Source organism: Actinia tenebrosa, unplaced genomic scaffold, assembly GCF_029948245.1.
Source record: "Actinia tenebrosa isolate PJP-AT-01 unplaced genomic scaffold, QUT_ActTen_1.0 PGA_scaffold4__44_contigs__length_22323623, whole genome shotgun sequence".
NCBI lineage: Eukaryota > Metazoa > Cnidaria > Anthozoa > Actiniaria > Actiniidae > Actinia > Actinia tenebrosa.
Window position 1 is genome coordinate 17025315 of NW_028292581.1, and position 7547 is coordinate 17032861.

Consider the following 7547-nt stretch of genomic DNA (forward strand, 5'->3'; position numbering starts at 1 on the left):
AGGTGTGTAGGCCTTTTATTCATTATTTAAATTGATTTTGATTGTAAAATAAAACGAAGCAAATATTCTATTCATTATACGTTGTGTTAGAGGAGTCTGGGGTCTATCGTTGGCGAAACAAAGTGTATATATATAAACTGACCAAGGCATTTGAGAACGACTATAAGACCTGCCCATAAGAACGGTCAGTCTTTTAGCTATCTGTTAGGTTAGTTTTAACACCGACAAAGCTACAAAATCTCATCGACATTTTCCTGTTAATTCCAGAAAATCAAAATGGCCGTTCTACTAAAGTCTCTTACAAGTATAGCTTTACTATTAGGAGTTATTCAAGTCATTACATGCCAGTTCGACGGGATGAAGATAGAATGTAAACCCAAAGACGTCACTGTTACTCTCAGTCATCCCGGCTGTACTCCAAAACAAGTCGTTGTATCAGCATGTGAGGGAACCTGTAGATCTCTAAGCTACATTCTGATGAAAAGACCGTGGTTTGATACTCTCTGTGAATGCTGTAAACGGACGGGAACAACCAAGAAACGAGTCAAGTTAGATTGTAAGGGAACATCGCACACTAAAGAAATTCGTTCCGCAAGTGGCTGTAAATGTCAACAATGCAAGTTTTAGAGACTTTTTAAATCTTTAAAAAAAATTGTTAAATAAGATGCTTTAATTATGATATACAATTTTTAACTGCTTTAAAGAGCCTGCAAATATTGATTAAAATACTGTCTGTTAAGGTTTTCAACATTCTTCTGTATTATTATATGTGTGTGTAATTTCAATCTGTTTATTCAGTGCTATAGATATATTTTTTTACTTCTTCATTTAATTTATTCCACTGCTTTCATTTGTCTTTTCGTTTTAACTGCAGTTTTTTAATCTTTTTCCATTCACTTCCCATTCTCTTTCTTTTCTTATCTTTTCTTTTCTTTCTCTCTTTCTTTCTTTCTTTCTTTCTTTCTTTCTTTCTTTCTGGTTGTATCGTCGTGTACGGGAATTGTCAGGGGAATTCTATTCAAATTCAAATTTCAAGTAATCGGCTAGTAATCGTACCCTACGATAGCATAAATTAAACTATAATAAATATTTATGCGCACGCGCTGATGATACATCGTTTAAATATGACTAAAAAATGGGACAACCCAACCGAATTCACTTCGTGGTCTAGGGGTTAGGTTTAGGGTTAGGGTTGGGGTTGGCATTGTAGTAGTTCTTTGGTGCCAAAGGTACCGAGTTCGATTCTTGGTGTCTTCACTTAATTTTTTTTTCTAAGTGAGGAGAACCAAAATTTCTAAGTCCCACTCGTGTGTTCGGAAACCTATGACGTACTTCGTTGATCCGTACACGACCATAGTACCTTCTTTCTTTCTTTCTTTCTTTGCCTCCTTGTTTTTAAATTTCGTTGGCCGCGTGAATTCGTTGATCTAACCTATTGGTACGTTCTCACTTATCTATTAAAAAAAGCTCTTATATATCACTGACCATATATCTTAAGGCGGTTATAGTGTATCCTAGAATACCTGATCAAGAGTTTCGTACCGGATTTGATAACGATTTATAAGTGCCGATGCCAGAAGCGGCGATGGTTAGGTCGTAAAGAAACAAGAGAAAATCTATTTACGAAGACTCCCGTCGCGACCTCGGGTCGGTTGCCGAAGGAAATCCGTTGAACTGCGACTTTTTCGGTTCTATAGGGACTATAGGGATGCGAGAAAGGGACTATGACTAAAGATATACGAGGTTTCAAAGACTCGTGATGGTTCGCTGTTGGGACCCCGAGTCTCCAACCTTCTCTTTTCTTACTGGTTGGAGGAAAAATCCTTAAAACGGGCTAAATTCAAAAGCAAACCACACAGAGCGAAAGAAGTGCTATTTCTCAATGATCACGTAAAATTTCGAGGCTTTATTTTACGTTTCAATGATTTTATTGAAATTTTTGAAGAATCCCATACATTTCCTTATAACATGACACCACAGAAACCAAGCTTGGGCTACCTGTGGTTAGGTGCACTTTGAAGAAGGCGAATTCAAGTATTTCGTTGGATTCAAATTTAGGTCCGTGCACCCCAGAAGAAGGGAATAATTATTTTATCGTGGAATGGGGTTGCCTTTAAAAAAAACCATTTATTATGAGTTGATCGATCTGTCGTTACATCGAAAGTTTTTACTTCGATCAATAATTGTCTACAGCAAAGATTCAAGATGCCTCATTGTCTTATATCATCAATTTGGCTACAAAACATTTTCACAATCAATTGCGAGAACGTGATAAATTCGGACAGGACTCTATACTTTTTTGTTGTTTTCCGGAATAACACGTAATATTCAATTATTTTTCAAAGTTTAACACCATTCTGTTTATTAGAACAATGTACAAATGTTTTGTGCTCAATTTTTACAAGTTCTACACACTGTAGAACCTACAAAAAAATCGTTTTTCCATTTTCTAAAATAGTTTATTAAAACAACTTTTATCAGTATCTTATAAATATAATGTAAGTTACATGGTCAGAGAACTTACTCAAGTTTCTTCCTTAGTTTCGCTTTTATGATCGATTTTTTTGCACAGAGCTTGATTTTGGCGATTATTCTTCGAAAATTGTAAAAACGCACGTCATTCCGGAGTGATTATTTCAAAAGCAGCCTCCGAACACCCCATTTTTCTTTCCATTTTCGAGATCAGCATGAAATTTGAGGTTAAGAGAGTTTCAATTTTTTGAATTTACTGTTCTATTATTTATCAAAGTAGTCAACCACCTGAAAACCTCTTTTACTCCGACGAAGGACTAGCGTCCGAAACGTCAGTAAGTTTTTTCATCTTTTCACGGTGTATAATTTACCTTTTCATCACCTCAAAATATATCCCTCCTGAAAATATCTGAGACCTGAAAATATCTGACACCTGAAAATATCTGACACCTGAAAAAATCTGATACTTGAAAAAATCTGATACCTGAAAATATCTGAAAAAAGGATATTTCCTGTCCCCGGCGGAGAATTGAACCCCGTTCTCCCGCGTGACAGGCGGGGATACTCACCACTATACTACCGAGGAATTACTCAACAACATTTCTATTGCGTATCTATTGCTTTCCTTATCCATTAAGTGTTAATTTTAAAATGTTTTTATAAAAAGGATATTTCCTGTCCCCGGCGGGGAATTGAACCCCGGTCTCCCGCGTGACAGGCGGGGATACTCACCACGATACTACCGAGGAATGACTCAAAAAAAATTCTATTGCGCATCTATTGGCCTCCTTTTCGATTAAGGGTTAATTTTAAAATGTTTTTATAAAAAAGAATTTACCTCTCCCCGGCGGGGAATTGAACCCCGGTCTCCCGCGTGACAGGCGGGGATACTCACCACTATACTACCGAGGAATGACTCAACAAAAATTCTATTGCGCATCTATTGGTTTCCTTATCGATTAAGTGTTAATTTTAAAATGTTTTTATAAAAAAGATTTTACCTCTCCCCGGCGGGGAATTGAACTCCGGTCTCCCGCGTGACAGGCGGGGATACTCACCACTATACTACCGAGGAATGACTCAACAACATTTCTAGTGCGCATCTATTGGCTTCCTTATCGATTAAGTGTTAATTTAAAAATGTTTTTATAAAAAGGATATTTCCTCTCCCCGGCGGGGAATTGAACCCCGGTCTCCCGCGTGACAGGCGGGGATACTCACCACGATACTACCGAGGAATGACTCAAAAAAAATTCTATTGCGCATCTATTGGCCTCCTTTTCGATTAAGGGTTAATTTTAAAATGTTTTTATAAAAAAGAATTTACCTCTCCCCGGCGGGGAATTGAACCCCGGTCTCCCGCGTGACAGGCGGGGATACTCACCACTATACTACCGAGGAATGACTCAACAAAAATTCTATTGCGCATCTATTGGTTTCCTTATCGATTAAGTGTTAATTTTAAAATGTTTTTATAAAAAAGATTTTACCTCTCCCCTGCGGGGAATTGAACTCCGGTCTCCCGCGTGACAGGCGGGGATACTCACCACTATACTACCGAGGAATGACTCAACAACATTTCTAGTGCGCATCTATTGGTTTCCTTATCGATTAAGTGTTAATTTTAAAATGTTTTTATAAAAAGGTATTTCCTCTCCCCGGCGGGGAATTGAACCCCGGTCTCCCGCGTGACGGGCGGGGATACTCATCACTATTACTACCGAGGAATGACTCAACAAAAATTCTATTGCGCATCTATTGGCCTCCTTTTCGATTAAGTGTTAATTTAAAAATGTTTTTATAAAAAAGATTTTACCTCTCCCCTGCGGGGAATTGAACCCCGGTCTCCCGCGTGACAGGCGGGGATACTCACCACTATACTACCGAGGAATGACTCAACAACATTTCTAGTGCGCATCTATTGGTTTCCTTATCGATTAAGTGTTAATTTTAAAATGTTTTTATAAAAAGGTATTTCCTCTCCCCGGCGGGGAATTGAACCCCGGTCTCCCGCGTGACAGGCGGGGATACTCACCACTATTACTACCGAGGAATGACTCAACAAAAATTCAATTGCGCATCTATTGGCCTCCTTTTCGATTAAGTGTTAATTTTAAAATGTTTTCATAAAAAGGTATTTCCTCTCCCCGGCTTGGAATTGAACCCCGGTCTCTCGCGTGACAGGCGGGGATACTCACCACGATACTACCGAGGAATGACTCAACAAAAATTCTATTGCGCATCTATTGGCCTCCTTTTCGATTAAGTGTTAATTTAAAAATGTTTTTATAAAAAATAATTTACTACTCCACCGCGGGGAATTGAACCCCGGTCTCCCGCGTGACAGGCGGGGATACTCACCACTATACTACCGAGTAATGACTCAACAACATTTCTAGTGCGCATCTATTGGTTTCCTTATCGATTAAGTGTTAATTTAAAAATGTGTTTATAAAAAGGATATTTCCTGTCCCCGGCGGGGAATTGAACCCAGGTCTCCCGCGTGACAGGCGGGGATACTCACCACTATACTACCGAGGAATGACTCAACAACATTTCTATTGCGCATCTATTGGCTTCCTTATCGATTAAGTGTTAATTTAAAAATGTTTTTATAAAAAGGATATTTCCTCTCCCCGGCGGGGAATTGAACCCCGGTCTCCCGCGTGACAGGCGGGGATACTCACCACTATACTACCGAGGAATGACTCAACAACATTTCTAGTGCGCATCTATTGGTTTCCTTATCGATTAAGTGTTAATTTAAAATGTTTTTATAAAAAGGATATTTCCTCTCCCCGGCGGGGAATTGAACCCCGGTCTCCCGCGTGACAGGCGGGGATACTCACCACTATACTACCGAGGAATGACTCAATAACATTCTAGTGCGCATCTATTGGCTTCCTTATCCATTAAGTGTTAATTTTAAAAATGCTTTTATAAAAAGGATATTTCCTCTCCCCGGCGGGGAATTGAACCCCGGTCTCCCGCGTGACAGGCGGGGATACTCACCACTATACTACCGAGGAATGACTCAACAACATTTCTAGTGCGCATCTATGGCTTCCTTATCGATTAAGTGTTAATTTAAAATGTTTTTATAAAAAAGATGTTACCTTCTCCCCAGCGGTGAATTGAACCCCGGTCTCCCGCGTGACAGGCGGGGATACTCACCACTATACTACCGAGGAATGACTGAACAACATTTCTAGTGCGCATCTATTGGCTTCCTTTTCGATTAAGTGTTAATTTAAAAATGTTTTTATAAAAAGATGTTACTTCTCCCCGGTGGGGAATTGAACCCCGGTCTCCCGCGTGACAGGCGGGGATACTCACTACTATACTACCGAGGAATGACTCAACAACATTTCTATTGCGCATCTATTGGCTTCCTTATCGATTAAGTGTTAATTTTAAAATGTTTTTATAAAAAGGATATTTCCTCTCCCCGGCGGGGAATTGAACCCCGGTCTTCCGCGTGACAGGCGGGGATACTCACCACTATACTACCGAGGAATGACTCAACAACATTTCTATTGCGCATCTATTGGCTTCCTTATCGATTAAGTGTTAATTTAAAAATGTTTTTATAAAAAGGATATTTCCTCTCCCCGGCGGGGAATTGAACCCCGGTCTTCCGCGTGACAGGCGGGGATACTCACCACTATACTACCGAGGAATGACTCAACAACATTTCTATTGCGCATCTATTGGCTTCCTTATCGATTAAGTGTTAATTTAAAATGTTTTTATAAAAAGGATATTTCCTCTCCCCGGCGGGGAATTGAACCCCGGTCTCCCGCGTGACAGGCGGGGATACTCACCACTATACTACCGAGGAATGACTCAACAACATTTCTAGTGCGCATCTATTGGTTTCCTTATCGATTAAGTGTTAATTTTAAAATGTTTTTATAAAAAGGATATTTCCTCTCCCCCACGGGGAATTGAACCCCGGTCTCCCGCGTGACAGGCGGGGATACTCACCACTATACTACCGAAGAATGACTCAACCACATTTCTATTGCGCATCTATTGGTTTCCTTATCGATTAAGTGTTAATTTTAAAATGTTTTTATAAAAAGGATATTTCCTCTCCCCGGCGGGGAATTGAACCCCGGTCTCCCGCGTGACAGGCGGGGATACTCACCACTATACTACCGAGGAATGACTCAACAACATTTCTAGTGCGCATCTATTGGTTTCCTTATCGATTAAGTGTTAATTTTAAAATGTTTTTATAAAAAGGATATTTCCTCTCCCCGGCGGGGAATTGAACCCCGGTCTCCCGCGTGACAGGCGGGGATACTCACCACTATACTACCGAGGAATGACTCAACAACATTTCTAGTGCGCATCTATTGGTTTCCTTATCGATTAAGTGTTAATTTTAAAATGTTTTTATAAAAAGGATATTTCCTCTCCCCCACGGGGAATTGAACCCCGGTCTCCCGCGTGACAGGCGGGGATACTCACCACTATACTACCGAGGAATGACTCAATAACATTTCTAGTGCGCATCTATTGGTTTCCTTATCCATTAAGTGTTAATTTAAAAATGTTTTTATAAAAAAGATGTTACTTCTCCCCGGCGGGGAATTGAACCCCGGTCTCCCGCGTGACAGGCGGGGATACTCACCACTATACTACCGAGGAATGACTCAACAACATTTCTAGTGCGCATCTATTGGCTTCCTTTTCGATTAAGTGTTAATTTAAAAATGTTTTTATAAAAAAGATGTTACTTCTCCCCGGCGGGGAATTGAACCCCGGTCTCCCGCGTGACAGGCGGGGATACTCACCACTATACTACCGAGAAATGACTCAACAACATTTCTATTGCGCATCTATTGGCTTCCTTTTCGATTAAGTGTTAATTTAAAAATGTTTTTATAAAAAAGATTTTACTTCTCCCCGGTGGGGAATTGAACCCCGGTCTCCCGCGTGACAGGCGGGGATACTCACCACTATACTACCGTGGAGTTATTTACCTACATTCTATTGCGCAACGATTTGCTCGTTTCTTGATTAAGTATTAACTTTAAAAGAGTTTTTTTTAAAAAAGGATATCTCCT

At 40.0% G+C, this 7547-nt stretch overlaps 13 non-coding genes across 13 annotated transcripts; all 13 read right to left on the minus strand.

Annotated features, from left to right (window-relative positions):
* Window positions 1-3312: 3312 nt before the first annotated feature.
* Trnad-guc (transfer RNA aspartic acid (anticodon GUC)) lies at window positions 3313-3384 on the minus strand. The gene has a single exon. It is a non-coding gene; the product is annotated as a tRNA-Asp (tRNA).
* Window positions 3385-3475: 91 nt separating this feature from the next.
* On the minus strand, window positions 3476-3547 carry Trnad-guc (transfer RNA aspartic acid (anticodon GUC)). The gene has a single exon. It is a non-coding gene; the product is annotated as a tRNA-Asp (tRNA).
* A 254-nt stretch (window positions 3548-3801) lies between these two features.
* Trnad-guc (transfer RNA aspartic acid (anticodon GUC)) lies at window positions 3802-3873 on the minus strand. The gene has a single exon. It is a non-coding gene; the product is annotated as a tRNA-Asp (tRNA).
* Window positions 3874-5104: 1231 nt separating this feature from the next.
* Trnad-guc (transfer RNA aspartic acid (anticodon GUC)) lies at window positions 5105-5176 on the minus strand. Its single transcript has one exon. It is a non-coding gene; the product is annotated as a tRNA-Asp (tRNA).
* A 90-nt stretch (window positions 5177-5266) lies between these two features.
* Trnad-guc (transfer RNA aspartic acid (anticodon GUC)) lies at window positions 5267-5338 on the minus strand. Its single transcript has one exon. It is a non-coding gene; the product is annotated as a tRNA-Asp (tRNA).
* Window positions 5339-5429: 91 nt separating this feature from the next.
* Window positions 5430-5501, minus strand: Trnad-guc (transfer RNA aspartic acid (anticodon GUC)). The gene has a single exon. It is a non-coding gene; the product is annotated as a tRNA-Asp (tRNA).
* A 415-nt stretch (window positions 5502-5916) lies between these two features.
* On the minus strand, window positions 5917-5988 carry Trnad-guc (transfer RNA aspartic acid (anticodon GUC)). Its single transcript has one exon. It is a non-coding gene; the product is annotated as a tRNA-Asp (tRNA).
* A 91-nt stretch (window positions 5989-6079) lies between these two features.
* Window positions 6080-6151, minus strand: Trnad-guc (transfer RNA aspartic acid (anticodon GUC)). The gene has a single exon. It is a non-coding gene; the product is annotated as a tRNA-Asp (tRNA).
* Window positions 6152-6241: 90 nt separating this feature from the next.
* On the minus strand, window positions 6242-6313 carry Trnad-guc (transfer RNA aspartic acid (anticodon GUC)). Its single transcript has one exon. It is a non-coding gene; the product is annotated as a tRNA-Asp (tRNA).
* A 254-nt stretch (window positions 6314-6567) lies between these two features.
* On the minus strand, window positions 6568-6639 carry Trnad-guc (transfer RNA aspartic acid (anticodon GUC)). Its single transcript has one exon. It is a non-coding gene; the product is annotated as a tRNA-Asp (tRNA).
* Window positions 6640-6730: 91 nt separating this feature from the next.
* Trnad-guc (transfer RNA aspartic acid (anticodon GUC)) lies at window positions 6731-6802 on the minus strand. The gene has a single exon. It is a non-coding gene; the product is annotated as a tRNA-Asp (tRNA).
* Window positions 6803-7056: 254 nt separating this feature from the next.
* Trnad-guc (transfer RNA aspartic acid (anticodon GUC)) lies at window positions 7057-7128 on the minus strand. Its single transcript has one exon. It is a non-coding gene; the product is annotated as a tRNA-Asp (tRNA).
* A 91-nt stretch (window positions 7129-7219) lies between these two features.
* Trnad-guc (transfer RNA aspartic acid (anticodon GUC)) lies at window positions 7220-7291 on the minus strand. Its single transcript has one exon. It is a non-coding gene; the product is annotated as a tRNA-Asp (tRNA).
* Between the last annotated feature and the right edge of the window lie 256 nt (window positions 7292-7547).